Source organism: Micropterus dolomieu, linkage group LG11 (genome assembly GCF_021292245.1).
Source record: "Micropterus dolomieu isolate WLL.071019.BEF.003 ecotype Adirondacks linkage group LG11, ASM2129224v1, whole genome shotgun sequence".
NCBI classification, from domain to species: domain Eukaryota; kingdom Metazoa; phylum Chordata; class Actinopteri; order Centrarchiformes; family Centrarchidae; genus Micropterus; species Micropterus dolomieu.
In genome coordinates this window covers 9,827,646-9,846,097 of record NC_060160.1, presented here as the reverse complement: position 1 = coordinate 9,846,097, position 18,452 = coordinate 9,827,646, and the positions used below count along the sequence as shown (strand labels likewise).

At 41.1% G+C, this 18,452-nt stretch overlaps 1 protein-coding gene across 4 annotated transcripts in view; it reads left to right on the top strand.

The window, feature by feature from the left end:
• The window catches only part of fndc3ba (fibronectin type III domain containing 3Ba), a 98,235-nt gene that overhangs the window by 1,813 nt on the left and 77,970 nt on the right, over positions 1–18,452 (top strand). The window contains exon 1 of one of the 4 annotated variants that reach the window (XM_046061895.1): positions 2,509–2,528. The exons of the other annotated variants lie outside the window; for them this stretch is intronic. The gene's annotated coding sequence lies outside the window, so the exon portion shown is untranslated. Of the gene's footprint in view, positions 1–2,508; positions 2,529–18,452 lie in introns of those variants that run through there. 4 annotated transcript variants of the gene reach the window in all.

Sequence of the window (18,452 nt, the reverse complement as noted above, 5' to 3'; positions counted from 1 at the left end):
TCAACTCTGAGCTCTACAGCCCCAAGACTTTTCTTTTTGCTTCTTTGGTGTCAAGGTTGTTATTCAAGGCCTTCAACTAGGGTTGAGTGTGTTACGTGTGAAACAAATGCTGAAGCCACTATAGGATCGAAGGATCCTTGGTGGAAAGGTTGTGTAGGTCCTACCAGTGTAGTCTGAAGTTGAAGTGCAATCCATATTTTTCAAAGTAAAATCTTTTTTTTTTCCACGGGTTAAGCGCTACACCCATATCCCTCTTAACACAAGCTGAATGAGGTTTATATCACTGTACACTGTTCTCTGAAAGTTAAGCCTCTTTGGCTTCAACATTTATACACAATAAGAATGTAAACAAAGCTCATAGGCCGGCATTTGAAAAGTTATGAAAGCCCTCTTATGTTCTTGTATTCACAGCAATTTCAATAAGACGTTTGGATGAAAAGTCTTATTTCAGCATTTTTAATGACAGACTTTTTGAGTTTTTATGTTTTTTCTACTTTATATTTGTGTTAAGTTGGCTGTGTGGAGAGCCAGGAATGTGCTGCTGGAGGATGTACAACAGCATAATGTAAGCAGGGATTTTCACTCAAACTGATGCAATTGCAAGCAAGTGACTTTTCCCCCCAGTTTTAGTCCACCACTTGTAAAACTCCCTTTTTTAGTTTTTTTTTTAAATCGAAGACACTGCAGTTATATAACCGAATAGAAAGAACGATGTTTAGACTGGAGTCAGGTTGAAGGAAGGTAGCCATTGTTGCTTCGGCCTTTCCCTGTCTTTCCAATGAATAGCCAATGGGTTGAATAATGCTTTATATCAGTTAACAACCTGTGTTCTGTAACCATTACAGCTTTGTTACACAGGTACACTCAGTTGTGTTGGTCCGAATGATCAAGTGCGTCAATTCCTATACACAGCTGCTTTGTTTAAACAGATTATCAGTTTGTTTTATGCCACTAAAGTAGTGCCAAGACTATATCATTTGAAAGTCAATTTATTGTGCTTTCTTTGACAGACAATTTACCGCATATAGACCACATTTTCTAAACAGGTAACATGTTTCAGTTTCCTCCTCCAGCAGGTGAACATTCTTTAGAATGATCTATAGGAACCCAGGTTTGATGGACTAGTTGTGTTTAGGTGGAAAGTGTAAGATGTTTAGTCTGCAATAGTCTGAAACAGGTTATTCTAAGAGCAATGAGGAAGTTGTTCCCATGTTTCAGGAGGACTCGTGATGCCAAGAGCATCTTTCTCTATCTAACCTCAGGCATAATCTGGGGTCTCTGCTTTCTACCCGCGCAGGATTGCGGTTCCCTCTTGGCCTAGTAAAACTTTCAGGTACGCCTGGTCCAAATGGGGTCAGGGAACGGCCAGGATGATGCTAGCCATTGTGTGTGCGTGTTTGACTGGTAACCTAGAACATGTTATCCAAGGGGTAGTGTTACTGAACAGTGCTTGTGTATCAAGAACAGAAGCTGTAGCAGCTTATAGAGTTACACAGACAATACAATGTAGCTCTGGAAAGTGTTTGTGAGCATGTGAAATGGAGGCAAAGAACAAGAAGAGAGCTTCAAATAAACCTCCTCACTATTTGTTTCTTGTTACGTTGTTTTTCCAGGAGTTAAACCTTATTTAACTGGACCGTTGTGTTAGTGCAGGTTGTGGCTGCTACTGCCAAACCTATGTGCTTTAGAATATACTGTATATATCTGAAAGCATTCATTGCTATTTCTGAGAAAAAAAGGCTTTATGTTTTTAATTTGTCATTTTCTATCAGGTACAATTCACATTGTGGATGGAATCAAGATACACAAAAAGCAAAAATACCAAGCAGTAACTAGCTTCTTAAATCTAAAGGTTTTCCCGCTTTACTTACATTGTTTAGTTTGTTTTTGCAATACTAAATTTTGGGTTTTTTACCTCAATTTGGCATTACCTTGGCCTGTATTATTTTTCTACTTTCAGACATTTAACAGACCAAACAAGTAATCGATTAATCCAGAAAATAATCAAAAGATGAATCGATAATGAAAATAATTGTTGCTTGCAGCCCCAGTCAGTATTGGACAGTGGTGATTTAGCTGATGAAACAGGTGCATAAGCACTGGAAGCTTTAGAAAATAATGAGACACAATATGATCAGCCTTTGTAGATATAATTATCTAGCATTCATCATTTACAATTTCTGCTATGTCTTCAAATAATCACCCATAATTACCCTTTTATTTACTGATAATGACAACGATTGAAATAGCCCACTTGGTCCTGATGAGCTACCCATATTTGGAATATTGGAATGCCTTATCTAAGTACGGTATTAAACTATGTCTGCAGTTTACATAAAGTCTGCTATCAGTCATACCATCTGTTTCTCCAAATGCAACAGGTGTGCTTCCCAGAAAGGTTGCTGCCTTCAACTGTACCAGATGTGTGGTTTGGTCAAGTGAATGAGCTGCTTCCTGCTTCCTTGCCCTGTGATAGGAGATTTTCTTATTGGCGGGTCTGATGTGTGGAGGTATTCCCATTCTTTGAGGTAAAGGGGTCGACACCTGGAGTGCAGGACAAGGGTTTCTGCAGTTTCTCTTCCTATTGTTGCTGTAACTCTTCTGTCCTGGTGATGCACAGTAAAGCGCAGAGGTTCTCCATGTGGCAGAGCAGACCAGAATGTTTGCTTTGAAAACCGTCTCTGCTGCAGCTGCAGTGAGATGGAGTGCAGCGGAGGGTACCCCAACCTCAACTTATGTGACCCTATGTTTTGTTTATATTAACAAAAAGTGGCTTTTATACGCTGACAGAAATTGTAATGCAATATATTCACTATCCCTTTATAAATAGTAGAGTAGAGTATTTTGTTAATGATAAATCTGTCATTTATTTTCTTGATGAATCAATTAAACATGCTTATTTTATTTACAATCATATGTGACAAAGAAAACCAACAACTGGAAGTAAGTGAAACCAGCAAATGTTTGGATCAATGATCTGTCGATCGACAGATCATTGATGATTAAGGAACTTTTTAAACAATTTCTTATTTTTTCTTAGCACTGACATTGAGTTTGAATTACTTACTGTTTGTATATATCAGTGAGTGTTGATACGTCAAAATGATACTGCTCCCCTTATACACAGTAAATAGGACTGGCTTTCTGTCCAACCTAACACACAAATAGTAGATTGTAACGAAACTTCAAGGCCTCATTTAGAAAGTGACATAATGTACAAATTTGCAGTGTAAGTTTGGCAATGTTGAAAGATGTTGTAGTGAGCATATGTAGGTGTGGGTAAAGATCTTGGTTTGATTTAGTCACATCCCGGTCAATTTCTATGCATATGAGTGAGCAATGTGTCTTGCATTAGCAGCTATGGTAATCTCCTGTTTCATTTTAATTACGATTTGGTGACTCGTGAGGTTACATTTTGGTAAAACTAAACCTGCAGGCTGCGTTACACCAAAACTAATACCAAGTCCAAAAAAACCAAAACGATAAAACAAACAAAAAACGTCACACACACAAACGTTGTCCTATCTCATGACAGCAGCTGCTTTTCTGCTGCTTGATGCTTTCACTTTCCATTTCCCAGCTTTTCCTCTGCGTCTCTGCTGGTTATCTGTCCCTCTCTGTCTTGCGAGCTCTCTCCCTCTGTTTCTTGCCGTCTCTTTCTCTCCCATATGAATGGTGGGTTTTTGTTGAAGTATCCCAGCATCTCATGTTTGCTTGGCACAGAGCTGTAATGTTTACCCTCCTCCTCTCTTTCTTTCTTTCTGCCTCCCTCCCCCTTTCCCTTAATCTCTTGTTCTCCAGAGCCCTGTCTCCCTTTTTTTTGTCTCCCTTGATAATTTCCTGCATTGTTGACAGTTGATTTAGAAGAAGATAAAAGAAGCCTTTCAACTTCTTTCTCCCTCCTCCCCTCTCCTTTCCTATTGCCCTCTCCTCTACCCTCCCCTCCTCTTTTCCTCTCTTCTCTCCTGTGTAGCATAATTTTTTCCTCTGGCTTTACAAGTTTCAGGTCATCATGTCTGACGTTTAGAGAAATGTGATGCCTACTTTGACAGACAATCATTTTAACACTGGAATTAAATCTAAAACTCCCCAAGGACTGTCATCGAAGGTCATCGAAGTTCTCAGCTATCCTAAACTTGTTGCTAAACAAAATTGTTACAAAATTGTAACAGTCTTGAAGGGATAACAAAATTTCAAGTGAGTAAGTAATTGACTTATTTGATGAGTAGGGCTGCAACTAATGATTGTTTGCATTGATGATAAATCAGTTTTTCATTTTTTTTTTTACTAATCAAGCAAAATCTCCATCACAGTTTCCCAGAGCCCTAGGTGATATCTTCAAATTTCTGTCTAATCAACAGTCCAAAACCCAAAGATATCAGCACTACCTTTGCTTCTGTTTTAAAATATTCATATGACATAATGTTTCATTTGCATAGCATTTTGTAATGAAAGCATGTGCGCTGTATTGTGGCAATGAAAGGCGATATTAAATAGTGTATTTCATACACATTGGCAATTCAGTGCGCCTTACATATTACGTATAACAGAGGAAGATGGATAAAATATCACATTTATATATAAAAAAGATGTAGAAATATACAGTATATCCGTCATAGGCAATACTGACCATGTAAGTTTTAGGTTTAGATTTAAACATGGTCAGAGGTAAGCAGCACCTTAGGTCATCCAGGAGGTTGTGCAGTATAGTAAAGAACAGAACAGAACAGTACAGCATTGTATAACCCAGTGAGGATACAGTAGTTTTTTTGTATCAGCAATCAAGTATCAGCAATATTTGTACAGCTTTGATTCATTTGAATACACCCCATTGTTGACACATGATGCAACGCCTGACTTCACCAAAAACTTTCACTTCTCTTGTTGGTGATTTGAGTTTTCATTGCTCGTCACTTGGTGTCATTTGAAAGGTCTTGACAGAAGCTATATGGCTGCAGTAGAGATGACAGTGAAAGGGAAAGGCAGAGTGACATTGGAGGACGAGAGCGTGATTACGACAAAGAGATAAAATGTTTGGAATCCAGAAATTAGGCTGTCAAGTTTCTCATCATCGTTTTTGTGGATACATGAGCACAGAAAATCTGGTGTGATTCTGATTAGTTGTGAGCCCTGCCCTGCTCATGCCCTTGCACAGCTCCTCTGGGGTATCATCCATAGAAATAGCTTGATGAAAAGCTCCCCACTCGTGTGTGTGTGCGCGTGTGCATGTGCGTGGTCAGCTGGCTGAAGGGATCAAGTGTGCACCTGTGTACACACACACACACACACACACACACACACACACACACACAGACACACACACACACACAGACAGAGTTAACGTTACGTGCCTGCATTAGCATGCCAGGCGTGTTGATGTTGCTAGTTGGCAGGCCCATGGAAAGTTCCGCCAGTCGTTAATGGCTGTTTTTATGCCTGACTGTGAGTGTGTATCTCAAGTGTCTGGAGTCTGCTGTGGGCTGGGGTTTTTTCTCGTGTGTGTTGGAGTGGGGAACTGAATGTGTAACTGGTTATATTTCTGATTATTATATGGCTGGAACTGGAATTGGAAACGGTACATGTACACATTTTCAAGTATGCTTCTGTCTTTGTGTGTGAGCACCTGCGTTTGTGTATGTACTGCATGTGACTGTGTGTCTTGGACACACAGTCACATGTTGGCAGGTATGCAGTGCCAGAGATGAGGGTTCTGCTCAAGGAGGATGTAAAGGAGGAACTAGGTGTTTTTTAATGTGAAGCCACATGTTTTATTGCTTTTCCTTGTTAAAAAAAGTAATGTTTTTAAATTCACAAAATGCATTTTTAGAATTTTCTGGCTTGGTGTGAATACGGCCTCCCCTATTTCCCTTCACTTCTCCCCTCCTTGCCCTCAAGCTGGACCCCCCACAAATCACTGAAACATCCCAAACACACATTGACCCACCCACACATGCAGGCAGGCAGAAACACACACTACTGCACTCACACAACCACATCCCCGAACTAGTGTGTGAAATCCTGAGGCTGATTGAGGAAGAGGAATGTAACCCTGTGACCCCAGGCTGTGGGGAGGGGTGTTATAAGTGTGTGTGTGTGTGTGTGTGTTTGATCTTAGGGAGCAAGTGATTGTATATACACTTTCCACTGGCTTGCCATTCCCAGAAGTGTCCTATCTCATTTTTCAGTCCATTTCAGTTTTCTTCTAATGGATTAAACACTGCTGCCTGCTCACTAGACATGGAAACACACACACACACACACACACACACACACACACACACACACACACACACACACACACACACACACATTCACACACATTCACACAACACTTTCATAAGCACAACTAGGAGTTAGTCATGGAATTAGGCATGTAAAGAACCGTTCATTCATGATTTGCTTGCTCTGTTGTGCATTCAAAGGCTGTGTGCGAGTAAATCTCTCAGACTCACAGTTGTTGTCTTGTCTGCGAGAGAGGAGACAGGTTTCTCATGTAGGTGTGACTAAATAGTCTTTCTCTCTCAGCACCCACCCTCGCACACACACACACGTCCCACTGAGCAAGCTTTTTCATGGCCCATAAAACTGATGATTTGAATGTCTCTTGGTGGTATGTCTGCGTCTATGTGCTCGTCCATCTGAGAATGTGTGTGTGTGTGTGTGTGTGTGTGTGTGTGTGTGTGTATGAGAGAGAAGGGGGGAGTAAAATTAACTTCTTGACTTGGCATAGCTGTCTTAATTAAGGCTCATGGCATGCAGCCCTGATGGAGCTCGGTAGTAGTGGCAGAGGCATGCTGTGCGTGCAGGCCTGGACGACAGCAGGTCCACTGGCAGTGAAAGTTGGCTGATTGTCTGGACTCTGTGGTTGTCCTCCTTTGCTCCTCTTTACTAGCTGCTTGTAATGTAGAGCTGATTATGGTGAGTGGAGGTCATTGCGTTAAAATACTCGGTAAGGAAGAAGTCTTTGAGTCAGACAGACGTTAGGTAGGTCTTGACAGCAAACTTCAGTAAAACATCAAAAGTTATAAAAATAGTTGCAGATGAATCAGTTCATCGACCAATCGTTGCAGCACTGGTGTATTCTGAATATTTTCAGGAACTTTGTGTTTGTTCTAACTTCTAAATTAAACCTTTAAAAGTCCAGAAAATTTGGTTCATTCAATTGGTTGCTGTAAAAACGTTTTCTGCATTGCTCATATTTGCAATCCCCCAAACAACTTTAAGGTAATATATTAACACAATCACTCTGGACACATTCTCCACATTTTTATCTGTCCCTTCCTGGACACACAAACAGGACTGGACAGGACACACACACACACACACACACACACACACACACACACACACACACACACACACACACACACACACACACACACACACACACACACACACATTGTGCCCAGGGTTTGATCCCTGAGTCTTATTCTGTGGTACAAGTTTGGGTTTTGGGGTTTGACTCAAGGGACCCATTACCTGAGATGTTTATTGTCAATTGTACACTTAAAGCCCCACAAAAGTTTTACTTTTTGAAGTCTGTGTAAACAGATGCCAGATCGTACACTAAATATACTGAAAATGTAAGTGGAATTGTCCTTCATGAGGAACTATACAATAAGTTATCTTCAGTCCTGTGGTGTTTTGGTGTGGAGTCTGGGCTCAACTGTGAGTTTACTGGCTGGAGTGCAAGACTGAAGGCATTGTCCGCTGCCTGCCAGGGTATACAATGTATTGTGTGTATGTGTGTTTATATATGTGTGTGCATGCTTATTTTTGTGTGATGGAGTTCAAGCATGCCTGTGCACCCAATTGGTGCGTGTTTATGTGGGGGTGTGCCCGCCTGTGTCTGTGTGCCGATGTGCGCAGTGAGGGGGAAGTGGCTGTGTTTGTTTAAACTAAGCACGCTCAGCCATGTGGGACAATTTAGCGGGAATGAGAACTCTGCACCCCCATCCCCTCCTCTCACCCTTCCCTAAGCCTGCGCCACTCTCCTCCCCCAACCTATCCTGAAATCTTCTGAATGGGCGGCTGTCTTTTGAAGGCTGAGGGGTTGTTAGGGAAATAAGGCCAATAGTGTGGGGGTGAAGTTAAGGGGGAGCAAGCGAGGAAGAGGCAGGGAGGAGAGTGCACAGGTTAAAGCTGGGACATAGGTGCGGTATAGGATGAGATGAGGGAGTAGGGGGAGTTGTGGAAGAGGAGGAAGGCCTGGTGCTGGTCCATAAAAATCAAAGTTGAGTGTTCAGAAATGCGCCTATAAATAAAATGTAGTATTATTATTATTATTATTATTAAAGTGTTCATTAGGCATTGGTCCTCTCTTGTGAAAACCATGCAACCGCAAAAGTCATATGCAGCACACACGCTGCCTTATCTGAACCACCAGATGAAAGGGATCCAGCTCTGCAGGCAAAGCCACATATTTACACTAAAGGACGGTATTACATGGAACCATCTGCATTTCATAGAATTAAATGAACGACTGAAACGAGGTGGTGCGTGAGGACATACAGAGGAGAAATGAGTGGGGAGATAATGCAAAGCTAGTGCTGTGTAATGCCAATGTCATTTTTGGGATAAAAATGTTTGAGGCAAGTGTGAGCCCTCCTGGTAGCCGACGGTGTGCATCATTTTTCGAGAATATGTGTGAGAAAGAGAAAAGGGCAAACAAAGAGAGATTGTTTGAACCTGATCTGAGTTAGTCCCCTCTTCATATCTCCATGGTGATGAGGAAAAATTACTGTGTTTGTATGTATGTGTGTGTATATATATGTATATGTATATATATATGTATATGTATATATATATATATATATATATATATATAACCTTGTATGTATAAAATCAATCACTGCCTATCTTTTCTCCCAATATATTTCTGGTTTTCTGCACTCTGTCTTTCTACCTATGTTGTTATAAATGGCTTGTTTGCATGTCTGTCTGTCTTTGCTTTTCACTATCATTGGAAGTTAAATAAAACACTTACGTTGCCTACCACAACTTTTCAATCTAAACACGCACACCAGAATGCATACACATCTTCAGTACTTGGTCAATAGGTTAAAGATCATCCGGTTCATTGGTGCTCTACCAACAAAACATGGGCTTGGGGCTAAAGATATTCCTAAATCTTTAACAATCCTTGAATAGTCAGTTATCCTATCTACCTACCAGTCAGTCCAACTCAGCCTTTAGTCTGCTGGCTTGTAGAACTAGCCTCTGTGTGTGGCCAGACTGAGACTTGGAGATCCAAGGTGTTAGGGAGGGGTTTGCTGTGAGCTCTCCTCAAGCTCAGTGCTCCATTTTGGGCTGCAGAGCACTCAGCCCTTAGCCTCTCTGGATCTGATGACGAAAAGTCTGAACTAGTAGGGATGAGAGGGAAAAGAGAGAGACAGAGAGAGAGAGAGAGAGAGAGAGAGAGAGAGAGAGAGACAGATGAGGAGGAGGGAGAGAAAAAGACAAAAGGAGAAGAAAAATCTGGAAGCGCTGCCATGAAGAACAGTGAGTCATGGTCATGTACTTGTGGGAGAATAGCAACTTCCTCTGAATCAAACACACGCAAACATCAACAAAAATATTTTCTTAAGGCAGTCTGGCACATTTACAAGAATAATGAAGATGTTGGCAGCACCAGTCATGAGGATAGCAGAGATGTCTGACTCATTGATGAAGCTGATAGAAGTAATGAAGACGACAACGACACCAGTTGACGATGATGATTAGGGCGGGGTGGGTTTACGTTTGTGCTGGTCTGTAAACTATTTTGTTGTGTGTGTGTGTGGTCACCAGTTTGTGGAAGCCGGCCACGAACATCTGTAAGTCAAAAGAGCTCTCAGTTGGAGGAAAAGAGCGGGAGTCTGGGTGTCCTGGCTGATGTAATCGGTGGAAACGTCAGTGTCTGTGACTGGGATAAATGGTATCACAAAGTCACTTTGTCTCTGTATGTTTGACTGTTTGCATTGCCTCTGTATATACTCCGACTCCCACACAATGACCCACATTATTTCACTTGATTCTTTTCTCCCTTGTGCTTGCTTTTTCTCATACACAGGAGGCATAGAGAGAATATAGATCTCCTTTTCTCTCCTCTGGTGTTACGTCGCTGCTACGTGGCAAGCATTGGACTGTAAAGGCCTCTACTGTGGGTTTACTGCCTGCTGGCCCCCAGCCCAACCACACACACACACACACATACGCACACAGCCAGCCCACAGCCGCACAGCTGCAGGAGGGAGGGCTTGCTGGCAGATGCACACATCTGCTGGAGTTGGCTGTGCTGTCCTAATGTGAAGCTAACGGCTAACACAGAGCTCCCAGTGCAACACAGAGCTGATTGTTAACGCTCTGCCTTCATGAATAGCCAGGAAAAGGTGGAGAGCATGTTTCAAACTCTCTTAGCTTGACTCTTTATTTGCCAAACTCATTCAATTATCTCTCCCTCTCTTTCTCTTTCACACACACACACACTGCCTGCTGTCTGTGGTATGACAGGCAGGACTAATGTTTGTTCTGGAGCAATAACACAATTAAGATTCCACACATTTCTCTCTCCACACACACTCAACGTGCGCCCCCCCCTTACCCATTTTCTTCCTTCTCCTCTTTCCCTGTCTTCTTTACTTTCCCTCTTCCTCCTCCTCCTCCTCTTCCCATCTTGCCTTCCTGCCCTTCTCTCATTGCTGTCAATTCTTCCCTGAGCCAACAGGCAACAGATAATATTGATTTAAAAACACCAAGTTATTTTGTTTTTGACAAAACTACAGGGCTGTGTCAGTCACGTGTTTGTGTGTGTGTGTGTGTGTGTGTGTGTGGGTAGGTGTACTTTCTTTTTGGCACAGTTCTCCTATTTGGTCCACTGCTCTTCCGCTTAGGGTTTGATGCAGGTGATCTTCCGCCATACACCAATTAACCTTTCTCTCTCGCTCTCAATCACACACACTGGAACTGCTCTCCCACAGCTCCTGACCTGAGCGTAAAATAGCCATTTCCTCTTCATTTTGTTCACAAGGAAAACTGATGCCTTACCTACCCCTTCCTCTGTCTTTTCCTCCCCCTTCTCAACTCTCCTCTCAGTCTTCTTTTCTTCACTCCGTTTACTGTCTCTTTACCTTTCTTTCTCTCTGACCTTGTTTTGTGTTACACTGTGTGTGCTGGGTGTTGTCTTGATCCTGTGTGTCTGCGTGTGTGTGTGTGTGTGCACACACAGTTATGTAACTATATCTCTCCCTGGGAATGGGCTGCTGCTTCTTTGAGCTCCGCTTTTACTTACTCCCGCCTACTGCCCTGGCAACAGCCTATAAAGGGAGCTGATGGCTTCCCGGCAGCCAGTGGAAGAGGGGAGCTATGTTTTGACAGGGTAGTGGAATGTGAGGAAGGCGGGGCCTTTCCAGGAAGTGGATGGCAATAGAGTCAGATCCTGGACTCTTTGGCTGAGCTACTTATTTGGCACCCTGGACAACAATGAATGTCGAGACACTTTTTGGTGTGGAAACAAGATCAAAGCTGTTAGAGTTTTGTTTTTCAGTTGCCTTTTCTATGTTTTGATCATTTAAAGTTGTCCAAAGGGAAAACTGGACAGACAACACAAGCATTACTTAAATCTTAACAAGGCTAACTATGAGAGAGAGAGGCAAAGGAAGGGAGAGGCAGAGGGAAGGCTGACTTGAAGTCACTGGGTCATCTGTTTCTGGCCTGTGTTCCTGGAAGCCAGGCCCGATGAGAGGATTGGATGGGTGGGGAGATGGATAGATGGGAGGATGACAGGGGAGAAAGCTTTTGCCCAGGGTGCTCATTTTTGTGTGTGTGTGTGTGTGTGTGTGTGTGTGTGGAGGGTGAGGGATGGACGAGGGGAGAGAGAAGTGCTGAGCCTGTCGTTTGCTAGGCTGAGTCCGGACTTGTCGGCGCTCTGGCTGCACACAATGATCTGCAGAATGCCTGGCATTTACAGGAAAAAGGAGATGAGGGAGAAGGAGAGAGAAAATTAAAGAGGAAGGATAGTTCTGTGAAAGAAGTGATCCATGGTTTTATGATCTAATCTGGGATTAATTAAATGCAGCATGACAGTTTGACATTTCATCAGACACTGACATCAAGATTAGGGGTATTCCTGGAAGTGCAAATTCTTAATACCTCCACATCTACCTCGAGTTATGTGCAAGATGCAGGCAACCGACTGCAGTATAACCTTGGAGACTCATTTGCATTCTGTAAATTTGGAGAAATGCTTGTTCATGCAGCGATTATGGGACGTGGCAATGACAAAATTTCTGGCAATGAAGTGCTTCTAGTTTGAATCCCAGACTGTTTGGGGAAATTTTCATTTGGTTTCTATGTTGTATATTATGTTTGCACTGATGTGTTCATCCTATGCAGATACAGATACAGGTTTGAGTGGTTTGGCTGTGATGAAACGGATCAAAGAAGGGTCCTTGAGCAATACAATGAACATTTAACTGCTAATTCATTGTAAGTTTACTCCACTGAATTAACAGTTTGCTAAATGCCCAATAAATGAACGTTTCTAACTAAGTGTTTTGGAAATTTAAGCAATGTTACCTTCAAATGAACAAATTTACCTGGTCCTTTCTTTTATACTAGGGAAATTGCCTGCTTGAAAGTTTTAAAAGTGAATTGAAAGCCATAAGCAGCAGCTGGTTGGTTGCGGCTGTTGTTCACCATCAGATGTGGTTTCTTGAGGTGCAAGATCTCATCTGTTTGGGGGGAGACTTCAGTCCAGGGAGTTTAGAGAGGAGCTTGTTCATACATGGCTTGCAAGTGGAACTTATGTGGTCGTTTGTATGTGTCCATTGCATTCCACTCCACTGGTTCTGAGTTCTTCTTCATGGATGACATATCATTACCGCAATTAGAGGGCAGGAGGACTTCGACCATAGCCACGCACGCACGCACGCACACATAAAGGAAATGCACAAATGTATGCACACACATATGCGAGCCAAATGCATCAAGGCAAATTGAAGAACAAGCTGAAGCTCTGAATTTAGTTTCATACACTTTGTCCCTGTCTTTCAGTCTCTCAATTCCCACCCTCTCTCTCGCTGTCTCTCACTCTCTCTCTGTCACACACACACACACACGCACACCCATCAACTACATATGTGCAGAAAGCTGCCAGCCGACGTGGGAACCCAAAGAGGTTCCATCTTTTATAAATCCCCTCTCTGTCTTTTCCAAATGTGTGTGTGTGTGTGTGTGTGTGTTCACGCTCCCCTCAGAGTAAGCACAAACACAGCATTCCTCTTTGCCTTCCTCTCCACCCTTCTTTCCCTCTTGCCTCCCTCCCCCCTCTCTCCTTTTCTGCATCTCCCCCTTCTCCACTCCACCTCCCTCTCTTCTGGTAAAAAGGTACTCTCTCAATGTGTGTGTGGGTGCATTAGAAAGAGGGTGAGTGAGAAAGAGAGACCAGGTCCCTCCTAGACTGAATACCTTTTGTAAAAGGAGCTGGGGTTGAATGGGAGTGGTGTTGGTGGCAGTTTCCCACCATATTTAGAAGCTACCCTCCTTTCTCCAAACACACACACACACACACACACACACACACACACACACACACCCACTAATGTGTGTGTATTAAATGCCAGCACAGATTGAAGTTGTCAGTTGATAAGATGGGTTTAAAAGGACTTGGATCAATCTCTGTCGTGTTTGGCATATACTGTGTTTGTGTGCATGTGTATTTCTGTTTGTACTGCAGTGAATAGATAGCCATTCAGTTCTGAGCACTGACACCTGAGAGCATTCCTCACTGCTTAACACACCCAGGATGAGGAAAATGATACCTACGCTTGTGTCTCTTTTTCTCTTTCTCTCACTGTTCTATCACTGATCTATCCCCTTCTGTGTCACTACAATTACATGCACATTACAAAGCAGGTACAGCAATGTTTAAAAAAAGCTTATAACAGTGTCTGTCATACTCCATTAATACAGGAAATGTATGTATGATGAGCGTCTACTAAGCGTGTTTGACATATTCATGAGACCACTGTCCTCGGCTCTGTCTCTGAGATCCAGTCTACAAATGTAGTTCCATACTCATGACTGTTAAATCACAGAATTACTGAGAATGACATTACCTAAGTACCAAATAAAGTTCAGTTTCAGCTCTCTTTCTTATGCTCTTGTTTTATCTTAGCTCAAAGTAACCTTCCCTTCCCATCCCTGATTGAAATTAGGAAGTTACTGACCCGCGTTCAGCCCGAGTCACAAAGCTGGGTAAAATGCTGCATGTTACATATTTAGACTGACAGCATTGGTTAAACCAACCATACCTTTTCTAATACAAAATTATAATGTGTTATTTTTCTATTATGTTTTGTTACTTTTCTTTTTCTTTGCCTCTTCTCGAATCTCCTGCGTTTCTCTTCCCCCTATTTTGTTTCATTTTCTCTATTTAACCTTTGTCACCAGAAAAACTCCAGAAACTAGATGAACAATTTTGGGGGTTTTACAGAAATAAGTTGTTGTGTTCACTTTCTCACTGTGCCATATGAGCTGTGAATATTGGGCAAAATAGGAGGTATTGTTAGGTTAAGCACACAACAAGACAGTCAGTAAGGCAAGGCAAGTTTATTTGTATAGCACAATTCAACAACAAGGTACTTCAAAGTGCTTTACATAAAACATAAAAGCAACAGGTAAATATAAAAAAAGTTTAAAAGCAACATAGGGAAATTGAAAAAATGCACATTAAAAAATAATTAAAGTAACAGTGCAGTGTAAAATATTTAATTAAAAGCAATGGAAAAAAGCTATAAACAAAGAAAAAGAAAACAATACAGTAAATGTTACAGTGCAGTGTAAGTTATCAATCTACTAGTTAAAGACAGTGGAAAAAAAGAAATATCTTAAATATTTAATTAAAAGCAATGGTAAAAAGGAAAATCTTCAGTCTTAATTTAAAAGAACTGAGTTTCAGCAGACCTGCAGTTATCTGGCAGTTTGTTCCAGATATACGGAGCATAATAACTGAACGCTGCTTCTCCTTGTTTAGATTTGACTCTGGGGACAGTAGAGTACAGTAGTATGAGGGATCACAATAGCGGCAGTTTTTTTTAATACTTTCTTGCTTCTCTGTTTTTTTAATCACGTGGTTGCTGGTATTTAAAAATGGTGGTTGTGTAAGATTGTTGCAATGCTTGTTCATGAGCAGTCAGCAAAGCTCAGTTGTCCAAACTTAACCCCAGTATTTTGCAGCCCAATGAAAACTAGTAACTTGGTTGCAGAGCAGTTTTTTTGTGGTAGAAACAAAAATCAGAACCAGCTTTAAGTTCCTAAAAGAATTGCCAAGATCTTGGAAAAGTTGGTGTGCTGGATCAACGGGCTTAGGTTCCTTCTTTATCTCTGTCAGTGGCTTTTAGTACATTAAGCTAGTTATGGTTTCTGTGTTAAACTTTTATCCACGACAGGAAACAATGATTCCTTTTGGTGTACTCTGCACAGTTGACCAAAATGCCAGGCTCAAGCTTCTCATGAAGCCATGTTTTAATCAAGATGTAATGCTCTGACATAATATGTTCTGCATATCAGTGTGTTTTGTTTATCGGTTTGATATCAAGACATGCATATTTCTGTGACAGCATCTGTTAATCCAAATACCACCAGACAAAACAATGAGCACTTGATACAACCAATCAAATTTGCAGTCAAATATATCACATTTAAGAAATAATTTCTTTTCATACCATGTTTCTTATTCTACCATACAGGACGTAGCATTGATAGAAAAGCACTATCTTGCCTGTGTGGAACTCACACTGGACACATTCCTCTGACAAAGAATAGCTGTTGCTGACTTTTCTTGCAGATTAGATCTGTGTGGCTCCCAAAGTTAAACTTGCTTTTGCCTGAGTTTCTAGACTTTTATAGATTTCCATCATCTTGACTGCCTGTCCCTATAGTGCTTCGGGGGACAGCAGGATTACATCTGAAATCAATGTGTATCTCTTTTTGTGACACATTCACTTCTAAGAAAGACTTGTCACATTGGTCATGTGTGAACCATGTATCATGATCCTCCTCTAAAAAGACTAACCAAAAGCTAAAAATTTTTAGCTAATTTTAGAATAAATCAGTTTGTAATGTCTGTGACATCCACCAGTGTTCTGTGGATTAAAGTTTCAGCCTGAAGATTGGAGCTGAATTGTGGTAGCAAACAAACGTTAGCCTAGTTATGAATCTTAATACCTAAGTGTGCATAAAGTCGAGAGGAGTTGGAATAATGTTATGAACAGCCCTCTCAGCCCTAAAGGCAAACTGCAAGGGAAAGCTTTAAGGCTGCTTTGTTCATGGAAATGGAACTTTACTGGACAAAACTTTTATCAGTATATGATTAGTCAAAACATTAATATGTGTGACTGAGTAAAGAACGTAATTACAATTAGACAAAACTTTCTGAAATTAAGTGTTAAGTTAAGCTAAATTAAGTGCATTTTAAGCTTGAAACATGTTTCAAACTCCCAAACACAACCTTCTGTACTATGTACAGTACAGTTGACAAAGCTCTCTGTCATTAACAGCAGAGGAAAAATATGAAGTGAGAGTCAGACTGGCTCATGTGTTGATTCACCAATACACTGCATGACAAATACCAGGACATGAATTACTTTGTTCTCCCCAGCTGCAAGATGTAAAAATCAGTCAACTTGTGTAGAGTAAATAAATACATATACGCCAATTAGCTAATGTTAGCTGTGGCTTCTTTCGCTGTGCTGGCAGTAACTGCATGCTGTCACTGTGTTTTATTTTTTATTTTTACATCATCAACAAAATCTCTTTGAGGTAGAAGAAGTGGGGCCATGTGATCAGTTCCACACTGTTTAGCCAGAGGTTTTGTTTTTATGAATAATTCATTCATTTACAGAAAAGGAGAAGTACAAGTTGGTGAGAGCCTTTAAGATCATGTGAATTTTATATGAAAAATTCAAGATTAGTTTCCAAGACATAATTTAATCAGAACAAGGAATCCCAGTCTCAAGAGGTTTTGGCTGTTTGGAGGTTGCTCAAATGTGTGTGTGGTTTTTGTATTTCTATGGCTGTGTGAATGGTGGTGGGGGAAAAAGAGGTGTGAAGCAATCGACTGGAAGTAAGTCAGACAGTCTGTTAGGTGGTTGTGAATATCCAGGATGCTTTATCAGGATGGACAAACTAGAGTCATTGGGTGTGTTTGTGTGTGTGTGTGTGTGTGTGTGTGTGTGTGAATGATGAATGGCTGTATGAGTAATGACTCTCATGTTATTAGGTCAGAGCTGCCCCTGAATATCTGGGGCTTCTGTGTGTGTGTGTGTGTGTGTGTGTGTGTGTGTGAGATATCTCGGTGTGTGTTTTTACTCTATGCATCTTTTATGGTAGAGAGGCAGTTTCCATGCTTACACAGTGCTTTCTGTCTAATGACAAAGACACGTGTACATGCACACACACACATGCTGCACACTCATGCTCTTTCACACACACACACACACAAACATTCATACACCACCCGCACAAGTGGGTGATTGTTTTCTGGATTCAACATGGAATTTTTCATTTAACATTTTATCCTTGCTGGGAATCGACACCTTATTCCTCCCACATTCCACAGTGGAACGGAAACCACTGTGTGTGTGTGTGTGGTGATGTCTAAAGCTATCAACAGCAGCATCCATCTGGTAATGATTCCACTGGAAAACAAAGGTCATTATTCATTCATTGATACATTACATTTCCAGATATGTGCATTAAATCCTGTAGGAAACACACCACAGATAACAGCTGCAAACCAAAAAGTGCATCTGCATTTAACTTCCATCGAGATTGAGCCTTACAAGGCAAATAGTCACAAAATCAGATGTCTGTAGACAAATGGATTTTTTTTTTGGATTTCTTAAAATTGCTTCTGCACTGTACAGTTGTACTCATCGGTTGTTCCAAATTGCAGTGAAAGGTAGGGTGCTGATGTTTAGCTGAAGCCAATGACAAGAAATTATATAACAAAACAAGACAGACTGGTCGATCATTGATTTAAAGGAATAGTTAGACATTTTTGGAATCATTCTTATACAAGCGTAAGATGAGCAGACTGATACCGCTACATATCTGTCTGTTTAAATATAAACCTACAGCTAATAGAGGGTTAGCTTAGCATAAAGACTGAAAGCAGTGGGAAACGGCTAGCTTTGAAAGAAGCCAAGAAATAATTTGACACATAACCCCCCTAAAACTGCATTGTTTTTGTTTTGCTTTTACACATTTTTTTGTACTAATTAAACAAATGAGAAATGATATGATAATGACTATGATAATGACTGAGCTTTGGAGGTTTTGTTATCTTTGGACAGAGCTAGGCTCGCTGTCTCCCCTTGTTTGCTAAGCTAATCCTAAATGATCACAACAGTGGCATTGATCTTATGTAAATATCATAAAGAAACGGAATGAGTGCATATATATATATATAT